Source organism: Aotus nancymaae, unplaced genomic scaffold, assembly GCF_030222135.1.
Source record: "Aotus nancymaae isolate 86718 unplaced genomic scaffold, 86718_ANA_hifiasm-v0.15.2.pri h1tg000040l, whole genome shotgun sequence".
Taxonomy (NCBI): domain Eukaryota; kingdom Metazoa; phylum Chordata; class Mammalia; order Primates; family Aotidae; genus Aotus; species Aotus nancymaae.
In genome coordinates, this window is record NW_026988454.1 from 48,032,067 (window position 1) to 48,042,756 (window position 10,690).

General features: G+C 37.3%; 1 protein-coding gene across 1 annotated transcript in view; it reads right to left on the reverse strand.

The window, feature by feature from the left end:
• The window catches only part of LOC110567430 (uncharacterized), a 380,448-nt gene extending 369,988 nt beyond the window's left edge, over window positions 1-10,460 (reverse strand). Inside the window, exons 1-2 of the mRNA XM_064360748.1 lie at window positions 10,428-10,460; window positions 8,111-8,236 (exon numbers count right to left, since the gene is read on the reverse strand). The gene's annotated coding sequence lies outside the window, so the exon portion shown is untranslated. The remainder of the gene's footprint in view (window positions 1-8,110; window positions 8,237-10,427) is intronic.
• Between the last annotated feature and the right edge of the window lie 230 nt (window positions 10,461-10,690).

Below are 10,690 nucleotides of genomic sequence, written 5' to 3' on the forward strand. Positions count from 1 at the left end.
TTAGTATTGATTATATGCTCATAGATATTTGATCTGACATTTATAATTTGGCTATTCAACATTTAAGCCAATTAAAGATCAGGAAGGCAGGGCTTAAATTTCACTTCACAGTAGGCAGAATTATGAACTCCTCCACAGGCCACTTGGTAGAGCATCTTCTCACAGACTGTGTCCCGAGAAGAGATACGCATGCTCACATAAGCGTAGGAAACACTGCTTGATACAGTCTTCCTCTTGGAAGTTCACAATGCACATTAACACATAAGAATGGCATCAGTAAATACATCTGCTTAATTTTGTTTAACAGCAGCTAACAAACAAATTAATTTATATAGGAATAGATTTATTTTATTCTTCTCACACAAATTCATAAAAACCAAAGCAATCTGCCCTTCATATGAACAAGGGAAGTATACAGTGTAGATATGGGCTAAAGATTTCATCTCTTCTCATGGAGACTCAATGGAAAATTAAATTATGTGCTCCATTACCATAAAAAAATCTTAGGCATATTTTGAAGAATTCCAGGCAGATTTCTTTTCTGGTCAAGTACATTGCTGTTTATATGCTAACAGCATTATAACTTATTGGTAGTGGTCAACTGGAAATTTTATCTCACCAGACATTTTAAAGGCCAGGTAGCCAGATGGAATGCATAAGCTCCACTGGCATTAGTTTTATTTCTGGAGATGAAGAAGAAATAATACAACTCATTCAGGGAAGCACAGGTAGCTCTATTTGACAAGAAAGTAAGGTGCAGAGCTAGGTCAGGCAGGCGAGGAGGAGGAGGGTCTCAATTTTTGGTGTAAGGATGAAGACAAAGCATGAACACAAAAGATCAGGTAAGTGCTGGCTGGCTGTAGGAGGAAGTAACGGAGAACTGTGAATGACGATGGAGTTTCTGGCTGGTCCCCTGGTGGTGTGGTGGACTGGAGACCAAATAAGCAACTTCTCAATTCCTGTTAGAAAGAAATTCAGGATCCTCTCCTTCTTGTTGCACCAGCTTCTTTTTCTAATGCCCTGCTCCTGCAATATGATTCTAGAGCACCAAGGACATTTATATCAGCACACAAGGTGACAGAAAGAAGTGCACACAGGAAACCTGCTTGTTACTAGATAAGCACATCTACCCAACTGTGAAGAATCGTTCGGAGCCATTCGAAAGCAAATGAACTGTCAATACACATTGGAGATAGCTAGGGCAGGTAAAAATTGTAAAGTTAGTCTTGCTTAACCTAGGCAGAATAAATACAAAATTAAATCCACTAGAAGTCACTTAAGATGGTTTAAGTGATGAGTTTGCATCGATAATGTGGAGGATGAAAGATTAATTTTCCTCTCAAAAAGGTTTTGTCATGTAATAGCCAGTAGTACCAATCATCAGAAATAATTACAAATGGCACATAAATAGATTCAAACAACCATATAAATAAGGATTTAAAAAATTCATGAGCTGCCAGCTCTTACTAAACTGTACATAATTTGGCAATATTTTAATAATTTGACAGTACTATAATACAATCAGGGCTTCTAGAATAAATCATTTTCATTTTTTCAGACTGAAAACATAACCCAAATCTCTTCACTAATCCCACTCAAGCTATAGGAAATGCTGCATTCAACCAGAAAGTAATAGAATAATTCCAGAATTAACTCTAGGATAAAGATACTTCCTTTATTCTTTATAAATGAGTCTTATGGATGTGTCTGATAATTGTATCTTTTCTTAAAAGGAAAGTATAAGGTCCAGCCCTGTAGGGTTCTGTGAGCCCCTCCCCATTGGTGCAGAGACAAGAAACTGTAGAAATAAGAGACACAGACACAGAGATAGAGAAAAGAGAGTTTGGGCTCGGGATTCCACTGCCAACCAAAGTGTGGAGACCTGCGGTGGCCCCGAGTGCCTGGACACTCTGAATTTTATTGAGTACAAAGCAGTGGGCAGGGAAGGTAGGGGAGGTAATGGTGGTCAGTGATAGGGTCAGGTAAGGTAAATCACGAGTCTTGAAGATAAGGGGCCCAAGACTTTCAAGTAGCCAAAGGGAGGAGAAAAGCTAATGCATCAGCGCTCTTCACATATTTGTCAGAAATATCAAGGACACTAAGATTATGTTACTATCATTAATTCTTACCTTTTAAGAAAAAGAGAAACCAGGTGCAGAAGTAGGGTGTGAGATGGAATGTGACCACTGAAGCACAGCATCGCATACAGGCAGTTAAGCCCCCAGATGTCTGTGGGTTTCCCTGACAGCCGTCAGGCCTTGCCACAAGAGCTTGGAGAAGCAGAGTTTTCTCCTAACTTCCCCAGGAAAGAGATGTTTCCATCATTCTGGACATCTCCTTCCCTAGCTGGCTAAACGATGGGCGCTTTCACAGTGCTGGCGCTGCCGCACAGCCGAGGCACCCTCCAGCAACCCTTATGCAGGAGTGTCAGAGGGCTTAGAGCATCTTGCCTTAGGATCACTTTGTTCCCAATGTCACCTCAGTTCTATGCTTCATAACCCGATAGTCATTAGTAAAATTAAAGGTTATATTGAGTATATATCTTTATGATTATAAGTAACTATAAGATTATATGTGATTATATAAAGGAATAACTACGTGCCTGTAAGGCCGGTTGCCTCGCTGGGAGCTCGGACGCACACCCCCTGCCCTTCTCTTTTCTGAAAGCTCAGACAAGCTCAGACAAGCTCGGACATGCTTGGGCATGCTCGGACATACTCAGGCATGTTCCCTTCTTCCCTTCTTGCACAGCCTGGCCTTCAAACAAAGGCTTGTAACCATACCCAATAGTAGTCCTGCTTTGCCCACACCCTGCTCTCCCAAACCAATCGAGCTATTTCACTCCCTATAAAACCCCACGTCTGAGAGGAGTCCGCGCGACTTCTCCGGCCCCTCCTGTCGGACCACAGAACCTCACCCAGGAACCTGAATAAACCCTTCGCATTGGTTCTTCTTGTGCTGGCCTCAGTTTCTTCATTTTAAACTCGGCAAGAACAAACCTTACAGTGCCTACATTTCTAATTCTTTTCTAAATCAATATTTATATGGGAACAGGCTGAGGCTTCAGACCCTTGCCATGGCACTTGCGGGGTTTGCCGCCTACAGAAAAGCATATTAATCATTTCATGCTGGTCTCAAAATTGCTTATATACTACCATGTTTTATCTTCTTTAGCATTATTTTACATTTCTAGAATATGAATGAATGAAGTAAAAGCAGGTTCTGTTTTATTAGTGCCTTCTTTTAAATTAGGCACATGTGTATCTTTTGTTAGAGTTTCAGTTGCTTTTGATATGCCATTATTGACAATTTATCAGAATAATAAATTCTTTATAAAATAATTCTACTTACTTTGCTAGTAATGCAGATTTAGGAATAATCTATTCTTTACCAGTTCCCAATAAAATAAAACATATAATGACATGAAAGAGTAATTTGGATATTTTACTGACTTTTTATTTTGGCAATGTTTCATGCCTCATTTGCCTAAAAACTCATTAGATTAGTGCAACACCATGTTTTAATGCAATAGGTTCAGATTTATTTTTCCAACTAAGTTGAGCCTTGCTTATTTTCTGTGCTTTCATGCTTGAGTTAATAAATTGCAAAGTTTCTCTATTTTGTTTGCTCTGTTTTCTTTTATATACCATTTGTTGGAGGTTCTCTATTTCAAAAGACGGGGGGAGATGAAAAGTAAATTATCCCCTTGGGCTTGTGAAATAAAGTTTACCTATCTACAATCTGCAATCTCAATCATTTCTTATATATTATTGACCCCAATTTGTGACAAGTATGTACCTAAAACCAATATATCAATGGAATAAACCAGAAAACAGTGATTGAAGAGTGGCAGGTTGAAGACAGCAATGGAAATCACATGATCTCAGCAAGTCTAATCTTTGTAGCAGTGAGGGTTTGGAGACTGATAAAGCAGGTGACTTCATCATGTCCCAGCACGGCCTTGAAGAACTTCACAACCCCATGGAGAGCCTGGTTTGCCAAGTAGAGATTTTTTTTGCCCTTCCTCCTGGTCATCTGGCTTCATCCTCTTTAAGTTTCACTTGCATGTAACTAAAATGTATACTTTCTTAAGGAGAAATTATTCAGTCCTGATAGATCAAAGCTTCATCTCAATGAGGTCAGTCATCCGGCAAATGGCCTCACTCTCCTGCATTTTGGAGGCATTTGAGAATCATTTTTGTTATGAAAGTTTAAGTGAGCACATAGATAAATTATGTCTCCTCCTACCTTCTTGCCATATTCTAATCATGATATATAAGTCATTTATAATACTGCAACACGAGATGAACCTTGAGTACATTATGTTAAATGAAATAAGCCAATCACAAAAGTATAGTACTGTATCTTACTATTTAATGGGTACAGAGCTTCAGTTCTACAGACTGAAATGAGCTGTGCTGATGGTTGCCCACCATTATGAATGTAGTTAATACCACTGAACTCTACAATCAATAATGGCTAAGATGGTACATTTTATGTCCTATGTATTTTACCACAATGAATTTTTTTTTTAAGTCAGTCACATAATTTCTTAAGTATCTGATCTACTCTCTCCTCTTCTCCTTGTTGACTTTCAAAGCCCTATACCATCTCTCTGGCCCTTATCTGTCCCAGATCTCACTAGAGGCTCTGCCATTGCACTCCCAGCTCAAGGCTCTCACCTTATTCTGACCACAGTAGGAAGTATCGCCTGACCCTTCTTTGATCCAGTAATCACGTCCCCCGTCTTTTATTCCTTTTACATTGCCTGGATTTCCTTGTAGTGGGTTTTAGCTTCCCAATAAGATAGCAAGTGCCTATGATATTGCTGTCATATTTTTATACCCAACAGTGCCCTAAAAAGAGTATGGGTACAATAAATTGTTGTTAATTTGTTTACTTCTCATTTCAGGGATACCGTACAGACAAAAAATAGAGAATAAAGTTTTGTACTTTTTGTCACCACTCCATCTTAAACTCACATCTATTATCAACATTCATAGTCTTTCTCTAAAATACATTTTTACATGAACGTATCAAGAACCAAAATTTCAATTTTACCGTATCTCTAAAACCTGAACTTTGACTGTAACTTGACCAGTCTCTAAAGAAAACTTAGAAAAGTTCTCTCCTTTTAAATGTTTTAATGATACAGAGAATTTTCTCTTTTTTTCCATAGGATTGTTTTCACTAAACTTATAGAAATCTCCAGTCATTTTTATGATATTTTGGTCATTCTCAGTTATTTATGCTCCTCCTCCCATTGAAAAACCACTAAAGTATGGTAAAACAAAATTTCACTCAAACGTTTATTATCAATTTAATATTGTCATGTCCTGCCTGCTATAGTTGAGCATCACAGCACATCAGCAACTAAAATGAGCAGTGGTCAGTCTAGAGCTCAAGGACACAGTCCCTGGATTCAGATGACCTGGCTCAAATGGCAGCTCATAATCTGTGGGATGTTGGACAAGTTACTTAATCTCTCTGTGCTTCACTTTCATCCATACAGTTAAGCAAAACCTGTAGCGCTCTCATAAGGATTAAATGATATGATGTATACAAAGCACCCAGCCCAACACCTATACCAAATAGACGGTGAATGTTTTAAAAATTAAAATCAATGTTTTGAAGAAGAATGAAAATTGATCCAAAGTTTAAAGGAGAGATTGACTTAGAAACCAGAGGAAGAAAATAGCCTCATATGAAAGAATTCTTCAGGATCAAGCATAAAGCCCTCAGTCAAGGTTCCCCAAAGAATTACTTCAACTATTTTAATACACTCACACAATTTTATCCCAAAAAGTACCTTGTATTAATCAGCTCTTCACAGTTATTTTTTAAGTGCTTTTATATGCCTACTTACATATGGTACTATGGTAGATGGAGTTTATTACAGTATTTTTATTTTCTAGATAAGGAAATTACACTTAGTGAGGTTAGCTCAAATAGTCCCTGTCACTAGTAAATGACCCTGACAAATTACAGTAGTCTGAATACTTGTCTAAGAACTCTCTTCACCTCTCCACCACACCAGTCAGATTCAGATAAACTCCTTTCTTTCAATCTGGATCACAGGTAATGAGAGAGAGAGAGAGAGAGAGAGAGAGAGAGAGAGAGAGAGAGAGAGAGAGAGAGCTAGAACTGCCAATGAAAGGCAAAATATGATATTTACAATGCCTAAATAATATTTCAATATGTCCTAAATGGACACAAGATTTGGGTTAAAGAATAGGCTTTGCAGTTGGCAACTCAAATAGCTCAAAGATTCCAAGAGCTGGGCTGGCCAGTATAATAGTGACCACCCACATGTGGCTATTGAGCACTGGAAAAGTGACTAGTACCAAATGTCAAAATGATAATACTTTGGATATACCAAGTCAAATAAATTACATTATAAAAATGTGTTCCTCATGTCTAATTTTTATGTAGCTACTAAAAGTCCTTTTTAATGCAATAAGCATTATATTTCTATTGGGCAGAGTTGTCAGGTCATGATAATCTGAAAACTAGGTTCCCTCTCCATACCTGTGTGCCAATGCTCTTCACTGCAGTAACATTCAAGTTAATATGACTGAGATGTGACTCTCTGAGGCCAATTAATCAGCAGTGCGTTTGTAAGAAGCAATTGTCTCCCATCATATATCACTTCATCAAAACAGATTGGTACTTCTTTGTACCTCCACAGCTTGGCAGTTTTTATAGCCCCAGGGAGTAGAGTTTTCTCAATATGTGAGGGACTGACGTGCATCTGTTGCTAAAGTAATTTCTTTCCAGTTAACACAAGCAATATAAGACAATGAATGTTAATTTTTTTTCAAACTATCATCATGAAGGAAAGTATCTGACAAAACTGAGTATTTTACAGAAAGGTCAAGTACTGTTAACAAAGTTAATTTTACTTGGTATCTGCATGTCACGGTAGTCTTCCTTCTGACTCAAGAACGATTGCTAAGAACCTTTTGAAGTTCATGAGTGGATATAATAGAAATAGATTGTGACATTTTTACCTGCTAACTTAGCATTGAAATGTTCACAATGTCAAGTGGGAAATTAATAATTATGCTACTTTTTGCCACTGAACATCTGTCAAAGAGAACAAAACCATGTCAAGCAGAAGCAAAGTACAGATATGGAAGTATTTGCAACACCATCTCTCGTCCCTGCATGAAACAGTAAATCAAAGACAAAGTTCAATATATGCCCCCCACACAAAGCTAATAGACACATAGAACTAGTAAAATAGGACAAATTATATTAACTTAGTATTCAGCCTGCCTTGAACTATGTGTCAAGAAATACATTCTGCCACATTAAAATTTAGAGACATTTAAGTCAACCTAGGGAAAAAAAATCTCAAGTCAGAAATCAAACTTCTGTAACATAGATTCATTTTTACCTGTATAATATCCATATTGATACTAATAAGAATAAGGTAAGTCAAAGTTCTTACTAGGTTTATTAATAAAAGGACTTAAAACATTGATTGCTTCAGGTAATCTATTTGCACCTGAGTGTTCGGGTCACCTTTGGGTTTCTCTAGCAGGTGGATCGAGCCAATTACCAAATTAAAGTATATAACTATAAAGCATTTTATTTCCTGGGGTTTTGTGAAAATATAGATCTGAGTCACCAGAAATATCCCTTCAATAAAATATATTTTACCAACAGATTCTGAAAGCTCCTCACTTTTAAGAGTCATCTGTAAAACTCTTTCCCCTATGAGTAGTATTTTGGCTATCAAACAAAATTATTTCCTTATTAGGGTAGTTGGATCAGGCAGCCTTTTTCCTAGGCTGGAGGAGAGAAGGGAAGGAGGTAGATGTTCAAATCTAAAGGGAAGGGAGTACCATTGCAGAGGGTGAGAGATAGGAAGCAGAGTGATAAAAACTAGCAGCATACATCAATATTTTCTTTAGGAAAAGAAGTGAGCAATAGTCTTGAAAAAACCGGCTAGGATCTCAGATTCACAGAGATGAATCATGATAAAGTCAAATGTGCACTTTACATTCATTATGAGCTTAAGCTCCAATGTATCATGTCTTAAGTTTCTGATGCTAAATAATTTTTTTAAAATATTAAAGAGCTTAATGTTGTAAAGGAAACTCACCTCAGTAACAATTTCAAGATGGTAAGCGTCTCAGAGTCCTGCTTTTTCTCACCAGCTGAAAAGCCAATACGTCTTAATTGTCTCTAAACAATCTCCAGCTGTGTAGCCTTCTTTTCATGCAGGATCCTTATAAAAGAAAGGCTCATAAAATAGTTTTCTAAGTGCTATATTTATGCTGGAATTTAAACTTCAATTACAAAGAGAAATTATATCTACCATTTGATGCAAATGCATTTGAACACATTATGACTATAAAAGTAAAACCTGCTTAATCCTCTCATAAACTTTGTAATTTTATAAAACTCATATTGTTTTATATGCATAAAATGTGAATGACAATCAGCATTCTAAACAGAATCCTAAGTCAAAAACACAAGACTTCATGATATTCTCAATGCTTTCTCCTCCAAATTATTCTATATAACAGAGTGAAATATGTCTCCCACATTTTAAAAGTAAAAATGGGTTTAGTATTCTATTATTTCTGAATCTTACTGATCTACTGTTCTACCTAAAGACATTCAGAACTATATTTTATACGTTTCTACCACACCAATATTTGCCAAAGTCCATATTGTTTTGCAACATAAATCTGAAAATTTTTAAAACTAAAAACTCTTCTTTCACTAGTTAAAACTCTCAAATTGTTATGGAAATTCAATAGCTCCTCAATTGTCCTTCTGATCTCAAATCAAAATGAAGATTTGGAGCAATTTGGTTGGAAACAAATTGCAACTGCTCCTAGGTCCTACCAGTCCATAAACATTTTCTAAATAGCTAACATAGAAGGACTACAATTCCAGGGAAGATTGGAAGAAGTTATATTATGAGGTAGGAGGAAAACTTTTCCTTCATAAGAATGAGACTGCCAGAAAAAAGGATTCTACTCTACACAAATTTTAAGTCACCATTATTAACTAATGAGTAAGAACAAGTCCCTATGTCCCACAGCCATAATTCATATCAATTCCTGTGTTAGAGACAAATTTTCTCTCCTCAGCACTCACTCCCCTCCTCCAGAACAGGAAGCTTTGGGAATCTCCAAAAGTTTGTCTCCTTGGTCACATCCATTGGCCCTGTCTTTCTTAGTCACTGAGAACAGGGTTTAGATGAAATTCTAAGTTTATAGACGTCAGCAGTGAGGGGCCAGGAAGATTGACAATGAAGTCAAAAGAGCCTTATGCAAAACCCTCCTTTCTTCCTCCACATATTTTCTAGAAATACTAGGTTGACAGTAAAGAGTTATATTATTTATTCGTGTTCATGTTTTAGGAAAGTTTTCTGAATAATGTACGTGTAGCATACAATATAACAAGAGATCAACAAGAAATCTAAAAATAGTATCTCTTTTACTGCCTTGCTCACTTTTCCTAAGGAGAATGCAAGCTTACGTTCTTAGAACTCACAGAGTTATCTTTGCCTAAAAATTGGAATGCATAAGGGAAAAGCTGCCATTCACTAACTACATAACAAAGAAAATTCTGCATATCATGCCAAGACATTATGCAGTAGGTGGTATTAACATAGGAAGCCTTTATCATGAGAAAGTAGAAACCCTATTATCTCCTAAGTTAATAACTGCAACCTGTAATACAAAGTTCTATTTTAGTACAGCTTTGTATATCTTTAAAAAATAAGAAAAGATAATTCTATGAACCGGGCCACACAATGAGTTGCCAATGCTTTTCCTTTTTTTAGTCTATTCTCTCAAAAAAGAAAAGGCCATAATAGCCCTATAAGGTTGACTCCACATGAATAGACTAAATTCACAAGAATGGAATTTTTCATGAGGAAAAGTGCCTCACAGCACTGCAGGCAGAGATTAATATCTGGGAGTAAGTAGACCACAGAGCATTTGATAAGTTTTGTTTCAAACACTGTCTATAAAGCATAATTTCAACAAACCAGAATAAAATCCATCTTTTTAATTTGCAGTCACACCATGTAAATCAGGCTTTTTACAGAAAGGCATCAGTCTCTCAGGAATTATTAGGGAATTGATGATATACAGCTGTTTCCAACAGCGCTGCTGAAAGCCAGATAGGAATGAGGCCTGTGCTCTCACTTTGGCCAGGTGAGAAAGGTGAAGCAAACGCTACCAGCAAACTTCAGGCCACAGTTAGCCACTGGTGCTGCAAGCCTTTGGCTCTCTGGGATTTTCCACACTCTTGTTCAGAAAAAAACAGCAAAGCCCTCTGAAAACATTAATTGACCATCCCAACCTGGGCAGCTCTTCAAACTCTCTAATAGCGTTTCTGGAACACTGGGTGCCCTGTGGGGTGTGGCATGACAGGACATTACCATGACAGGACCTTACCTGGTTTTGCTATAAAGAGTATACAGTGGCCTTGCGACTCCTACTTCACGGGCACCTCCAGAGTCAAACCCTAAAGGGAAGAGAGTTTACTGATCTAGACAACAGCAGAGCCACAGACACAATCAACTGGGCACACTCTGTTAAAGCACTTCTCTGCACAATACTTACAAGCTTTTGCTTGGAAGAGCTCTGTAAGAACAGGAATAGAATGGTTCAAAAAGAATCTCCCCCTTGCAATAGAACAATGCTTCACTCGATTGTAA